This window comes from Patagioenas fasciata, chromosome 4 (assembly GCF_037038585.1).
Source record: "Patagioenas fasciata isolate bPatFas1 chromosome 4, bPatFas1.hap1, whole genome shotgun sequence".
Taxonomy (NCBI): Eukaryota; Metazoa; Chordata; class Aves; order Columbiformes; family Columbidae; genus Patagioenas; species Patagioenas fasciata.
In genome coordinates this window covers 1,437,782-1,453,231 of record NC_092523.1, presented here as the reverse complement: position 1 = coordinate 1,453,231, position 15,450 = coordinate 1,437,782, and positions in this window count along the sequence as shown.

Sequence of the window (15,450 nt, the reverse complement as noted above, 5' to 3'; positions counted from 1 at the left end):
GACAGGAACTGGATGTAGGTCCTTCTCTTTGCTGCTTGGCAGCAACATCAGCTCACTAGGGGAGCTAAGGAAAGCCCTGAATCTGTTCCAATCTTAGTATTGAAAGGTCTCAGCAAGTAGTTTAGGAGCCCACAGAAGGTCACTTGGATTTGGCCTTCTGTCAATCTCTGCCTTCTTATAACATGGAGACATTAGCATTTATTTTCTTCACCCTAGGCCTGTCTAGACTGAGCACTTTGGGTCAGGATTATCTCATATGTACAGCACCTGGCACAGCAGAACACTGGAGTTTACAGCTTCCAGGCTACTCAGAAATAGCTCCATGCTGGGTTCCCTTGCAAAACCACTCTTGGACCAGGCTGATCACCATTAAGTTCATGCAAGACTCAGAGCCAGCTCTGATCCTGTGGTGAAAAGCACTCGGTCTGCCATGATTCTTAACCCAAACCCAGCATATCTTTGGCAACCGGGTTTGAATGTTTGCACTGTTCAACCGTGACTCATCCCATGGAACAAGAGGAGCAGCAGGAGGAGAACCCACAGGCCCTGATGGTGGAATAAAGTTTCACATTAAAAGGAATAGAGGCTTGTGGAAATCCCTAATAACTAAACCACACTATATTCAGCCCCCTACTTTTGTAATCAGGTCAAGTCTGGATAGAAGAGAGAGACCACTGTTGTCACCCAAAGACATGTCAGGTTTTATTCAGACTGATTTAAATGTACTCCTGATCCAAGGCTTCTTGTGTCTTGTATTTCATTTAAAAATAATATAAATCTCCTGTTTGTCTCTTTGTGGTGTGGTGAAACACATCATTTTAAGGGCTGTGGGACATAGCACAATAACCACTTTGAGAGCATTAATGTTCCTGGTAAAGGACATATCTACATATGTATGAGGGAAAAAACAGCCAAGAAGAGATAGATAACTTCAGTGAGTCATAAAGCTCCATGACAGAAAGGGGGGTTTGCATTGAAGCTGCAGTATTAACCCCAGTAACAACCTCCATACACACACTGTTGTGTTTTGGGGGTTTGTTTTAAAGTAATGTTTAGTCAGTTGTTAAGGCTTAGAGAACCCTTTTCTACACTCTCAAGTGTGGACGAACCACAAGGATGGTCTACTGGGAGTTCCTACTTAACACCACCCAAAAATCAAACAAATCTTGGATATTCTTAGGAAATCCAAAAAAACCTCAAACAACGGGTTAATTTTGGTGGTAGAAGATGAACAGGAACAGGATGTGATGTCAGTGACACTTGACATCTCCAGTCGGACAGGATCCACTACAACTTAACCCTGATTCACAGCTGGCACCTCCTGGCCTGTGTCTTTAAAACATGTTGCCCGTCGTCACATTATGGAATTTAGCTTCATGTCATATATTGGCTTCTCTAAATGCTGGGTGTTGACACTGAGAATAAAGTTGGGATTCATGTTGTGTAACAGCCTAGAAGTCAAGCAGGACTATGTCGTACTTCTATGCATCAAGGCTCCTTCTATAGGGAAATAAAACTCCAGAGAGTCTCTGTGCATTGAAGAAGAATATAATCGGGAAGAATACTTTTGTTAAAAAAGAGGAGATAGATATATCTTCCCACTCACTAGATAATTGCATAAAACAGTACTGGAAGGAACGTGAAGATTTGCAACATCTCTCTTCGGCAAAGATTCTAAATGTCTAAGCCATCTTCTACAAATGATCAATAAAACTAATCTTAAAACCTTCTACTTTGGGAGATCCCATGGTCTCTCTCAAACATTGGAAACTCCAATATCCCTACCATTGTATCTCCTAGTGCCTCATCTAGATCTTCCTCTCTGTAATGTAACTCTAATTCTTGCCATCATGGATAGGGAAATGAAGAAGTGACGATCACGCTGCAGTGGAAAAATTAGCTTTTCCATCCGAAATTGGTGGGGTAGAATTTTCTGAAGTGGAGTTCTGCCAGTCTAAAATCTAAAGAGAAAGACTGAGACAACTTTATTCCACCAAGAAATTCTGGAGTTGAATTTAGCCTGTGCATAACCCGTCCTCAGCTCTAGCTGAACTTGCGGTAGGCTCGCTCTTCTGTCCCCGGAGCCCTTCAGCCAGCATTCTTTTGTGTTTGTTTAATTGGCTCATCCTCAGGGAACAAAAGTTCAAATTGCAAGTACAAAGGGTTTTGCGAGCAGGAACCAGCTCTGAAAAACCCACAGAATTAAAATGTGAGTTGCCTGCAAAATGTCAGGCTCTGAGAGGTTCACCCGCTCCTAACAGAGTCGTGTTCCTCTTGCTGTGCTCCTGCACAGGCACTGAGTGAAGTTTCTGGAAGCAGAGCACATCTCCTGGGTAGTAGTTTGCTCTGTATTGGATGGATGTCTGACTGGGTTTTTCAGTTTTCCTTGTCTGGGGTATTTGGGGGTGTATCACCCTCATCTTTGCTTATAGTCCTGATTCTATGTCCCTCAGCTTTCTTAATTTTTAAAATCCCTTCCAATGTTAACAGGTAAATGGAGCAAAACCAGAATTGTGGACCACTTCTGTAGGTAACCAGTGTCTCTAATGGGTTTAAAACACAAGTTTTCAGTCCATGCACACCTACCAAATAAGTCAACTACCCCTGCCACTAAGAACCACTGAGGTCTTTCACAGACCCTGGTAACAGCTACAGAGAAGCTGTTTATTTGCAGGGAATCAAATGTTTTGGAGGACGATGGAGGTGTTCTTGCTCCTTGCTCTTGTTCTTATTCTTCTTGGAGTCTCACAGCCTGCACTCACCACAAGCACCAAAATCTTGTGTTTACTCAATCACTGCTGCAATTAGCAGATTCAGCAAAGAAGCAGGGTAGTGAATGTGTTAGTGGAATTGTCTGGCTATGACTGTGTTGCCTTAGGTACGTGCTCCAAGAAGGAAGGGAATCAAACATCAAGGAGCGATCTGAACCAGTGCTACTCAGAACAATCTTCTAGAGGTGACCTGATGCACCCACCCTGTGTCACACCAAAACCAGACTCTTACTTAGAGCACATCCACATTGTTGGCACGGAGTGAGACCCTGGGATGAGTTTTAACCGTTGGATAGTGCCTGTGTTTCCTCTCAGAAGTACCTGAAGAAGGGTGTGAATGGATGTGAATGCACTGGTTATGTTTGGGGAGATGCAACCAGCGCACAACACCTGAAATGAGACAGACAGAGTTGAAGTTCTCTTTCCTAGACCAGATGGGAATGTCCTTGGAGATAGGATAAGAGGGGAATTTGCATCATGGCAGTCTCTACTGTCTATGTCCTGTGTCAGACATCTCTATGTCCTCCAACAACTCCCATCTAAGATAACAAAGTCCATTCTAATAAATAAATTGTAATAATAATAATGCACTAAATGGAGGCTTCTGGGTACAAATGCAAAAGAGAACATTGCTGTGTGCTATCTCACTGGTTGGTACTATCAGTGAATGATTCAACTTGACAAGTCACCCTCTAATGACCTGCTCTCCCATGGCTTTCCAAAAACCATATGTTAAGCGGGAACAACTTCTGGGCCAGTGCTCCTTTAGCTTAAGAAATCTCCCTCGCTTGATTCCTTACCATGAAACAGAGTTAAATTGGGACCCATGCTGGGGAGCTGCCTAATCAGGTCTCTAATAAGGAAGAACTGACCTTGAACCATGTTCCCATTGTGCTGGAACTGCTGTGGCACTGAGAGAGGTAAAATACCCTTTCACTACCTCCACACCTGTCTCTGAGACCTCATGGTAGGAGGTCTTCTGGTTTCAGGGGGTTCCTGGCATGGTCACAAATGCTGGCAGAGATGCACATTGTGAAGCCACCCTTGAGTAATGTGCTAAGGACCCCTGAAGGGACACTTGCTCCTTGGTGACTCTCTTTGACATCAGTTAAGAAGGAGGAAATGATAGATTATTAACCATGGAATTCCACAAACCGGAGGTCAGTAGTGGTTCAGGCCTTGGAAGGCTCTGGATATCATAGGACGAGCTTTCTCACTTGCTTGCACACTTCTGATGTACGTGTTTACTATTGAAATGAATGATGATGGTTGAACCTTGACCCTTCATTATCCAGTGTCTGAATCAGGACCTTGAGGCAAAGCCATTAGGACAGTAAAGCCTCTGAAGTCTCCTGCCATCCTAAGCTGCAATTATCAAAAAGGGAGACATTTAAAGGAGATTCATTTTGTGATATGGCAGTTAACCATGTTAAATACAAAGATCTGACATCTCTTTGGAGAGTCCATGAACTACAGAGAATATTCAGGGGAAGCATCATTAAATGCTTGCCCCGCTTTTATATTCTTTCTCAGGCATCTGCTATGGGCCACTGATGGAGAGAAGACATTAAGTGAGATGGACCATTGGTCTGACCAGTCCAGTGTTGTTCTTATGATCCCTGAAGAACAGAACGAGATTTCCAAATAAGCTTTCAAACAACCATTGGGACCCAGACTCCAGTTACTTCCAGTGGCTGTGGTCTCGTTGTGCTGGATGTGCTCCACTGGTCAGAACAAATGCTGGCTGGCTGGCACCCCGAAAGTCCTCCACAGACCTTCTGATCCCTGGGCTGATGGACGAAGTGATATGATTAGCAAACATATGGATTAGACCATGCTCTGATATCTTTTATACAGACAAAAAGAAAAGAAATTCTCACAATCAGAAAGGAAGAGAGAAAGATCAAGGGACAATAGGGCAAGAAAAGGCATTTCATGTGAAATTCCAATAATAGGAATGTTCTCGACAGCTCATTTGCAGGGCTTTGGTCACACTGATCCCGTCTTTCTCTCTTCAGAATGCTTCATAGTCTCAGAGAATTTATTGGAAAGTATTGTTTCCTGAAATTCCTTTCCTGGTATTCACCCTAAATTAGCTCTTTTCTTAATTGTCTCCCATTACTTTTTCCCCTTTCTCCCAGCCCTGATCCACTTCTTCACTGCTGCCAACTCTTGCAATACTGTAAGTCTTGCAATATTTAGTGTTTTACTGTAATCCCCAGCATCTGGAAGCAAGTGGTTGTGCAAGGATTCCAGCTTTCATTAAAGAAGTCTTTAGCCCTTGAAGTTGCTTAGAAAAGCTTGAAAATATGACCTGAGTGTACTGTGAAGGCACACACACAAAAAAGTGAAATCACACATGCACACAAAAACCCACAAAAGACCATGCACACACAAAAAGGAAACGTGTACACAGGAATGAAAATAAAATAAAGGTGACATTAATTTCAAGGTAAAGAGTAACTCAGAAATTTGAATATTCTGGATTGATCATATTGGTGTTTGAAACCAAGCCTATAGTGTATGGATATATTCCAGTACACAACAGCTGAGTACGAAACAAGGAGAAATCAGTCTGTTTCCACATTCGCTGAGGGCAGAAGGAAAAGGCACCAGTCTAAATTGCATTAGACAGGTGAGATTTAAGGAAAAACATCTTTTAACTGCAAGAAAGGTTAAAAAATTGGGATGCTGGGCTGAGAGAGGGTGGACTCCCCCTCTTAGGAGATCCTTAAGAGTTGGTAGACGCACATCTATCGGAAATGTCTTGGGAGAACCTTGCGTGGAACAAACTAGGGGCTGAGGGAAGATGGGAGAGGAATGTCTGTATGAACTCTGAGGGCCACTACCAGCCCTTTTCACTAGGATTTTCCAGTCTCGTAGAATCACAGAATCATTTTGGTTGGAAAAGACCCTCAGGACCATCGAGTCCAACCATTCCCCCACCCCTGGCACTACCCCATGTCCTGAGAACCTCATCTCTGTCTGTTCAACCCTCCAGGGTTGGTGATTCCACCGCTGCCCTGGGCAGCCTGTTCCAATGTCTGCCTCCTCTTGTCCAACTTCACCCTCGTCATGATGAACTGGGGACCAGGGAGTGAGGCAGTGTGGTTGGAGTGATATACTTAACTTCCAGATTCCTTGTAAGGACAAAGTCACATAGCACAGGGCCTTTATTGCTCACTACAAACAATGACAATGATCCTTGAGCCTTTGGAAACCTGACGACAGAAAATAAGATCCAATAGAGAAAGCAGTAACCTCATGCAGCTTCAAGGTGGGGGCTTAAGTCAACATGTAAGTTTATAAAGGCCTGAAAGACTGAATGAGATCCTATCTTGTTCTGAGAGCATCCAGAAGGTCTTCAGTAGGAAGGAGGTATGTGCCTGCAGTCCATGTACAGAAAGGGCTGCTGCTGATGTTTATCTGTTTCTGCTATAACTAAGAACTGGGAGGTGGGATAAGGAGCATCTGTCCCAGGTCAGTGAATCTACCTCATTTTTGCAGGACCCTACATCACACAAGTCATTTATAAATAACACAGGTTGCTCGCCCTTCGCTCTGCCCCAACACATAGACTTTCCAGGATCTTGCATCACTCGCACTTTAACCGTCTGATTTCCAGCCTGACTTCTATCTGTGGCCAGTTTCCCATTCCTTTGTTCCTGTGCCAACACTGGCCTTTAGCTTTAATAGCTGTCTCCCCACTTTGGTGTATTACTCCCAGATGTATTTCCAGTCACCAGTTGCATCCCTTCTTAGCCTTTGTTCGCTAAGCTATCCAGGCCAAGCAGCTCTAGGTCCCTCTCATCACACCAGCTCTCTGCTCCCTCTTCACCTTTGCAGCCTTTTGCTGCATCAGCTTCAGTAACTGTCTTATCAGCATTAGTTACCTTGCTGCAGATCTCAGAAATTAAACTGTGATCTTGAGTTTCTCCTTTGAATGGGGCTGTATCTTTCCCCTGACCACAGTGAGAATGGCTGGGTACTCATCACATCTCAAAAAATGTATTGTAAAAGTCCTAAAGAACAAATCAAGAGTGGGGGTACAAAGCAAACCACCTTGACAGTGACTTCTATTTAAACAGAGCCCTCGAATGCTGCCATCTTAAGAGATGGGTTATTAATAAGAGAGACGTACATATTGTAATTAATCAAGAGGATTCAACTCACCTGACTGAGTCCATCCAGAAGTTCATTTTATTGTCTAAACTGGTCGTCTGCTGCCCTGGGAAGCCAACAAAAGCAGGCTGGCATCTCCAGAGAGTGGGTCAGCAAGCTGGATTTCAACAGTATTTTATGATAGGAGTAGTCACACCCCAAAGAGACAATTCTCTCTCACTGGCTTTTGCAGGAGTCTGGATGACCAGATCCAACCAGACACCGAATTGTCCAAGGAGGTACCAAGGCTTGAGATAAACTCTGGCTTAAATCACAATGGAGAGTTGAAGCCCCAAACTGGTATTTAACATAGCTGTTTACTGCTTAGAAAAACTCTGCTGAAACCCAGCAGGAAAAAACAGCTGCAGATGTTACTGAGGTTTCTATCGACTCTGCATCTTGGAACTTCGCAAAAGGTTTAGTTTGTTTCTGAGTCTGTTCTATAAGAGTGAAATGAGATCGAGTAAAGTAAGCAATAAGTAAAAGATTTTTACAGTACATACTATATCTATTGACTTAAATAAATGTAAGTTTGTGTTCAGCTCAGTACAAGTGGGTCCTGGTTCACATCTAAGACTCCTTAGGGATATTGTAGTTAAAAATAATGAATGAATACATGTCAAGAATATGGACAAAGTTCTCCTGTATCTTGTAATCTCTAGCTTCTGATTGACATAGCAGGCGTTTTGTTATTAATTTATATACTCTGCTTTCCCATAAAAGACAATAGCCATGGAGAAAATTCAACAACAATGATGACAACCCCATAAAATTCTGAGAGAAGATGGGATTGTGCTGTTCTGCTCGCAGGGATTAGAGGGTAAGGAAATTCTCTGGCATTGACTTCATGCCAAGTAGTTCAGGACCTTTTTATCCACCTCATTGGATTATCCACAGGAAGTCTTCTGACTCATTAACTCCATTGAGAAGGTCAAATAGGATTTTCAGCAACCTTAACCTTCCCTCAGCAAGTGGTTATGGGCTGCAGAGATCGCCTTGATTTCTGTCCCAGTGCAACAACCTCTGAAAAGATGTTGTGGAGAATTTCCTATCTTTATTTTATTTTATGAGTAGTTAGTAAAAAATTGTCACTGAATCTGAGGACACAGGGGCCTGTGGATTTTCACCCTTTTTCAGGACTATTTTAGGACTGTGATGGCCTTCTCACTTTAACGTCTGATATAAATTTATCTAGCACGGGGACTGTCAGGAGCATGGGAAACGTGACTAAGATGTAGTCATTAGTTTGTAATGAAAGGTGGGACAGGTCAGTTTATGGGAAGCACCTCAAAGAGTGAGAGATCCCCTTAGATATGAGTAGGTTTAATAATTTCCTTCATTTTCTGAAAATGACTTATCTTGAAGATGTAAGCTGCTGATCTACACCTAGAGGTAACATGACAGCACTCTTCAACCGCTGTGGAGATAAGATCATAACCTATAAAAAAATTGAGATAGGCACCCAAGCTAGCCTTGAAAACTGGGCTACAGCTGAGAAGTTAGTCTGCTGAGGTGGGCATGTGTTTGAATGGTTGAGATCTGTAGAACCTGAGGACTTGGAGGAGACTGCAGCAGGATTTACATGAGGAGAAGACGGCGTTGGGAAGGGCCCTCTTATCCATTTGAAGGCAGCTGGACAGTGGCCTAATGAGTAGATGTCATTAACCCAACCACTGCACATGCAGCTTGGCTGCCACACTGACCAGTCGCAGCAGCTTTCTGCTGGGTGACTTGGTACTTCTGAGACAGTCAGACCTTTGGACAAGCTTCCACAGAATATAGTGGTGTATGAAGAGGTTTCATGGGAGCTCTGACTGTCCCACTGCTGTAGAGAGTCCCTGCCCTATGCTGTGTCCTGAGATGGGTGGGAGTTGGGTGGGAGTGTTGATCTACTGGAGGGTGGGAAGGCTCTACAGGTGGACCAGGACCAGGTGAATCGATGAGCTGAGGCCAATTGTCTGAAGTTCACCAAGGCCAGGTACTGGGTCCTGCACTTGCATCACAACAACCCCATGAACACTCCAGGTTTGGAGAAGAGCATCTGGAAAAGGATCTGGGGGTGTTGGTGACAACAGATGAGCATGAACCAGCGTGTGCCCAGGTGGCCAAGAGACCACCAGCATCCTGGCTGGTACCAGCACTGGTGTGGCCAGCAGGGCCAGGGCAGTGACCGAACCTGTTCTGGGACCTGAGGAGGAAAAACCGCGAATCCTGGGGGCAGTTCTGGGCCCCTCAGGCCAAGAAAACCCTTGAGGTGCTGGAACAAGTGGAGAGAAGGGAACGGAGCAGGTGAGGGGCTGGAGCACAAGTGTGATGGGAGCGGCTGAGAGACCTGAGGGTTCAGCTGGAGAACAGGAGCTGAGGGGAGACCTTCTGATCTCTGAACTGCCTGAAAGGAGCTTGGAGCCAGGGGGGTCGGGCTCTGCTCCCCAGGAACAAGCGCCAGGAGCAGAGGAAACGGCCTCAAGTTGCACCAGGGGAGGTTGAGGTTGGATGTGGGAACAATTTCTTCCCCAAAGGGCTGTGGGGCGTTGGAACAGGCTGCCCAGGGCAGTGCTGGAGTCACCATCCCTGGAGGGCTGGACAGACGGACATGAGGTTCTCAGGACATGGGGTAGAGCCATTGTTGGGTTAATGGTTGGACGCTGTGATCTTGAGGGGCTTTTCCAATCAAAATGATTCTATGATGTGACAAAGCATCAACTGGAAGACACTGGCCCAAGCCCAGGACGGGCAGAACGCAAACCCTGCTCAGTCTGGCTCTCTGCTGGCCATTACAGCAGCCAGCACCCAGACCCCGTTGTCTTTATGAGCGTAGCTGTAGCCCATGTGTGGGGGCAGAAAGACATGTATCCCCTCCCCGACACGTTTCTAAACAGCCAAGAGAATGGATTGTGAGCATTTTGACTCAGTAACATCTTAAGCAGCTGTGGTTTGTTACTTATTTCTGCGCTGTCTGGTTTGCGTTTGCACCTTGGGAATTAGTGCCTATTTACTGGTTCAGCTCAGGCTGGGGAGCTTGAGGTCTGCTATCACTTCATCAGATGCTTTGGTATCAGATTCCTGCCAGCCTTAAAAATACCATGGGAATTGTGTATGCATTTTATGGTACTTCTGTGCTGTGGAAATCACCTTCTTAGTGCTGTATTGCAGCTTAAGGGACAGTTTGCAGAATGGCCTTTGAATGCAGATGACCCGAAAAGATATTAATTTAAGGGAGCTCAGGAATTGCTTCAGCTCCGCATTCAGCTAGGTCTTTTATGAACTGTGTTTGGTAGTGGCTTATAGAGAGAGAGGAGCTCATCTGCCGAGTCTCTGCTCACCAAAGGAGAGGAAATCTTCCTGGGACCCAAGGGGTATAAGCACAGATGCAGCAAAGAAAAAGATGTTGCTTTACCTTAGGAGAGAGCAGCAATCACCCTGGTGGCGTGGCAATGCTTTAGAAGAGAAGTGAGGGAGTGAGAGAGCATGCTAAAAACACTATGAAGGCAATTAAGTTATAAAAGAAATAAGAAACAAACACAACCTTCAAAGGCAGAGACACAGACACCTCGTGTTTTGTGTACCGAAAGGAAGGTGGGGAGGGATGTTTCACAAGCAATATCACATGAGGAGAACACAGGTATGAAGATATTCTGTAGCCTGGAAGGAAAAAGCGGGAGGAGAAGCAAATTGTGGCAGCTGAGATGGGAAAACTGGGGTGAGAAGTGAGAGTAGTGGGAGCACTTTTCCACATCCCTGACCTGCTCATCGAAACCTGGTGTCGTTTTTTTCAGGAGAGTTTAGCTGTGCACTATTATAAAGCTTCATACAGGGGTGCTGGGGTGAAACTGAGAGTGATCAGATAGATCTTTTAAAATTTATTTATCAGACTTTAGTTGATATGTGGCACTGGGAGGGTAGGAAATGCTTCAGGGGTGCTTGAACCTCAAACAAAATTTGAGAGACCCTAAAGAAGTCAGACATGTGCTTGACTCTGGGGCAAGACACACTGGAAGTAGGAAAAGGTGTATTTAATTGTGCTTAATGATCAGTACCCCTCTTCTCCTATTGAGGGATTTACTTATCACTCCCTAGAGGATTAACCTGATGGTCCTGACTGCCCTTGTATGCCACCAGAATGTGAACTGGGGGGATGCGGACAATGCAGAGCCTGCAGGAAAACCGTGGATGGAAACACCGCTCAGATTGCGGCTGCAAAAATGGGCTGAAGATGCAGGAGGAGCCTTGCTGGGTGACAGCAGCCATCCCTCTAGCACAGACGCCTGTCTCTGGCCAAGAAATTGGGTCTAGGAAGGGTCAATGTGAACACCTGGACCTGACTGGGGGACTTTGCAGAGGGTGGTTTACCCAGCAGAAAAGCACGGCATGGTGGGCACCTCCTAAACGAGGTCTCTGGTAGCCGGCACAGTGGCACCTGTGCTGATTCAGTGGTACCCTATGCCCAGACTTGGAAGAAACAACTAGATAGCAATGTGTTCAGTGAAGGTTTGTCTCCAGCAGCGCTTATCGGGACTCCGCTTCTACGGAAGAGAAAAAGAAATCAATAAAAGCCTCTGTTAGTTTTTGCATAACAAACCGGGGAAATCTATGGCTTGAGCTGGAAGAAAAGGACAAAACCTGCTGCAGATAGAGAGCTGATGTCAGCTGTCATCCTCCTTTAGAAAAGCCCCGGACAATGGCTCTGAATTAGGACAAGCCTGAAAGACATCCTGGCACTGGGAGCTTGGGTGTCCTGCCTGAAAGGGCCGCAGGGCCGGTCATTATCTGCAAAGTGAGGTCCCCTTTGTCACCCCTGTCACCACTCCTCCACCCACACCGCTCGGCCCCATATTCCTGGTGGCCAAGAGAACAAAAACCCACTCCCTGCCACGCTGGGAGGAGAGCGAGGCAAGAAAAGAAAGCGGAGGGAGAGAGGGGGAGCAGAGAAACTCATCTTGAATGCGCTATCAGATAAGGACTGTTGAAATAAGCCTTTATTTTCCTTTTTTTCCTTTCCATAGCTCCTTCTGCAAGCAGCAGCAATGGGAGGAAACAGATAATTAAAAGGCCTTTTAAAATGGCCCCACTGTTGTCCCGGGGCTGAGAAGGTGCACTGGCAGGACAAGTGAAATACCCAGCGATGCAGAGACCTTTATCTCTTCCTAATGACTCCCAATGAAAAGATTGGGGTTTGTTTTCCCCAGACCCTGTGCTCAGCCTCCTACCCTGGGAAGATTTCATTCTCAAGGCCAGGAGAATAAATCCTCTTGTCCAGTTTGCAGGCTGCCAATAAATGGACGGCACTGTTGTGGCTGGGTTTTGTGCCTCTACCACCCCAAACGAAAGGGGAGAAGGCAGAGGAATTGATCCCAGACATGAATATTTCCTCCTTTTAGTTGTCCCTCCCCACCCTGTCTTCTGAAGGTTACTATATTTTTCTTATGGGATATAAAATGGTCCAAATCTTTTCCCCTTTCTGCCCTCGCTCCCTCCTGAAGGATCTTGCTGACCCCGTGTGCTCCCAAAACCCAACCAACCTTGGTGTAGCTGGAGCGGGGTGCCCCCGGTCCTACATCCGTCCAGATTTGTGTCTCATCACCTGGCTCAGGTCATCAGAAACATTTCTGTCCCCACCTGCAAGTCCTTCCCCTCCCTGACACCCCGTGCCTCATCTTCCCCATCCACGGAAGGGATGGTGACTTCTTTCCTGGCCATCACGGGGTGCTTTGATCCACTGGGGCAGAGGGAATGAGTGAAATCTTCCTTTCCAGACAGTTGAGAGCAGAGACCTGGGGAGGAGATGAGCTGTTCCCAGCTCTCTATGTCCAATAGCTTTGTCCCCAGTAAAGAGATGTCACCGGTGCACAGTGCTGGCTCCACGGCACAAAGCTCCACATGCCAAGGAGCAGATGGTTATTTTCTGAAAGAGTCTAAATTTACAGACTAGATGAAACAGGAAAGGATCCAGAATCATCCAGCTATTTATAAAAGCACCTTTTTGTTTTTCTTTATGTCCTGCTCTTCACCAGGGCAGAGTTTCTTACTCTTGGTTTTGTGTTTTTGTTTTGGGTGGTTGGTGGGGGTTTTTTTGTTTGATTTGTTTTGTTTCAAAATATTATTTGCTTATTTTATTGAATTTCTGTATAACTTTTGAAGGAGAACCAGCATCCATATTGTCCTGCGTTGCACTGCTACCTGATGGCCAGGGGAAGAAGTGATGGTAGACAAATAATTTTCTTAGTTTGCTGTCCGAGAGAGAACATTTTACAGTGTTATACACATTTTACTGCTGCTGTTCTACTCACTAGTAGTTTACTTCAGTCCAGACACTGGGCAGGAGCTGATCCCTGAACATTAAATGCAGAAGTTCAGCTTCACGGTGATGTGCAAGTGAATCATTTGCAATGTTTTCTGCTGGCTGTTCTCTGGTGCTCTGCGTCGGGTCCTGCAGCAACCTGACAGCCACAGGTTGAGCAACACTGCACCAGACTTCGCTTAACATCGTCCTGAAATCCGTACCATCCGCTAACATGTGCCAGGCAGATGCTGGGCTCTGTTTCCATTCACTCCACTTTTCCCCGCTATATTTTTGAACCTCTCCCCAGTGTTTGTGCCTCACCTAGGAGGCACACAAAGCTGAGTTGCCCTTCTCTTTTGGGCTCTAATGCATTTTCTTTCCCAGAAAACCGTGTGAGGGGCATGATTAGGGACTCTGTTCCTGTCCCAAATCCCACCCCTGTGTGATGCCCTTGCAAAGTGCCAGAAGGTCCCAGCAGGAGCGTGCAGCATCCCCCCCTGCCCTAACATCAATGATGCCAGCAAGGCCAGCACCATGGCACAACTAATGCTTTCTGCTTAACCATGTGCAATTCAGATTAAGTTGTCTCTTTCTTACCATAGAACTGATTAATCAACCCACATATTCAGAGTCTCCTCTTTGGGATACATCAGTGGCTGGGTCCTGATGATAGCACAGGCTCAGGTCAAATATAGTAAGACAGATATTTAGAAGGTGATCTTGAAATGGTGGTAAGATAAATTTTTAGGGAGATAGTTTCACAAAGAGAATCAGAAGAGATTCTACTGCGGTTCCTCCTTACTCAGATATTCCAGGCCAAAGGTGATGGGGACACTGAGGCACAAAGACAGTAGTGTGCAGTTCACCTGCAATATTGGCTAAAGACAGGGCTAACTAAATAAAGACAAACTCTGGCAAGATGCCTTTTGCTGTCAGAAGAGATGACTGCAGTAAAACTAAAACTGCCAAGCTTATTCTGACTGCAGTTATTAGATTCTCCTGAGTTATGTCCCTGGAAACATCCAAAATCATGTTGGATGGGGCTCTGAGCAACCTGAGCTGGTGAAGATGTCCATGCTTATGGCAGGGGTGGCAGTGGGGAGCTGGGGAGGTCCCTTCAACCCAAACCTTTCTGTGATTCTATGATTCTATGCAGAACTGCACCTGTGCCTCTCCCCTGCATGTGAAGAGACTGAGGCCGACAGCGGGAAGGAGAACAGGCAGAGGCTGGGAAGAAAACTCCCAAATCTTGCCAAACATTTGAGGCAGAGCAAGGAAAAGACAAAGGGAATGAAAGGGCAGTGTTGTCTGAGCCTCTAATTAATGTAAAAACACAATTCACTCGGGCTAAGATAGATCTTTTTACGGAGTGGAGACAGTTTCCATCTGCCCTTTGCAGCTCTGGCTATTCTTCCCCTGGGCGTCTGGTTACCTATTTAGCAGATGGGTGCGCACACACTGCACACCCCGGGACAGCACACGCGGGGCCGAGCCTGCTGGAGCTGCCCGTGGGTTTGTGCTGGTGTTAATTACCCTGCTGACAACATTCAGCGATTCCTGGGTGCCTTCAGAACCCCCCTGCGCAGCAGCGTGCAGTTTGCTGAAGCATCATCTGAAAACGGGGAGGGCGGAGAGAGACACACACGTAGTTTGGGTTTTGCACTTTTGGTTTTTGTGCTCGGTGCCCTAACACCAGCAGAGAGGTGAGAATCACCTTCCGAATGAAGAAGAGATTATTTGCAGCTTCATTTTGATGTAATGGTGGGATTCGGTTGCCCAAGCAGAGATTTCACACAAGAAAGCTACACATCTGATTTACTTTATTTGTACTGTGCATAATGAGCAGGAGAGAAAAACAACGCACAGGGAATCTTCACATTGTACAAAAAAAACTAAACCAGCCACCCAAAATCTGCAGGTTCACTATGTGCCTCTATACTTGTTTGGAGCTCAGCAAATATAAAAGTCATAACAGCAAATATGTTGTCTTCTGCAGGGCTAGACAAGGTCAGGAACACTCGAGTGAGATGTTCTTTTCGGTCTTATTTTTACTGCAATCGAAATGACTAAAAATAAGCGGGATGACATCCGCAACATTTTCATTTGAATCTGAATAATTGAAACACATGGATAAAAGTTCTGTGTTTTATTTTATTTCATGTGGAATTTACTCTGCCTTCCAAACACAAAAATATCATATGTGTGTGTGTGTGTGTGTCTGAATACGCAACAGTCATA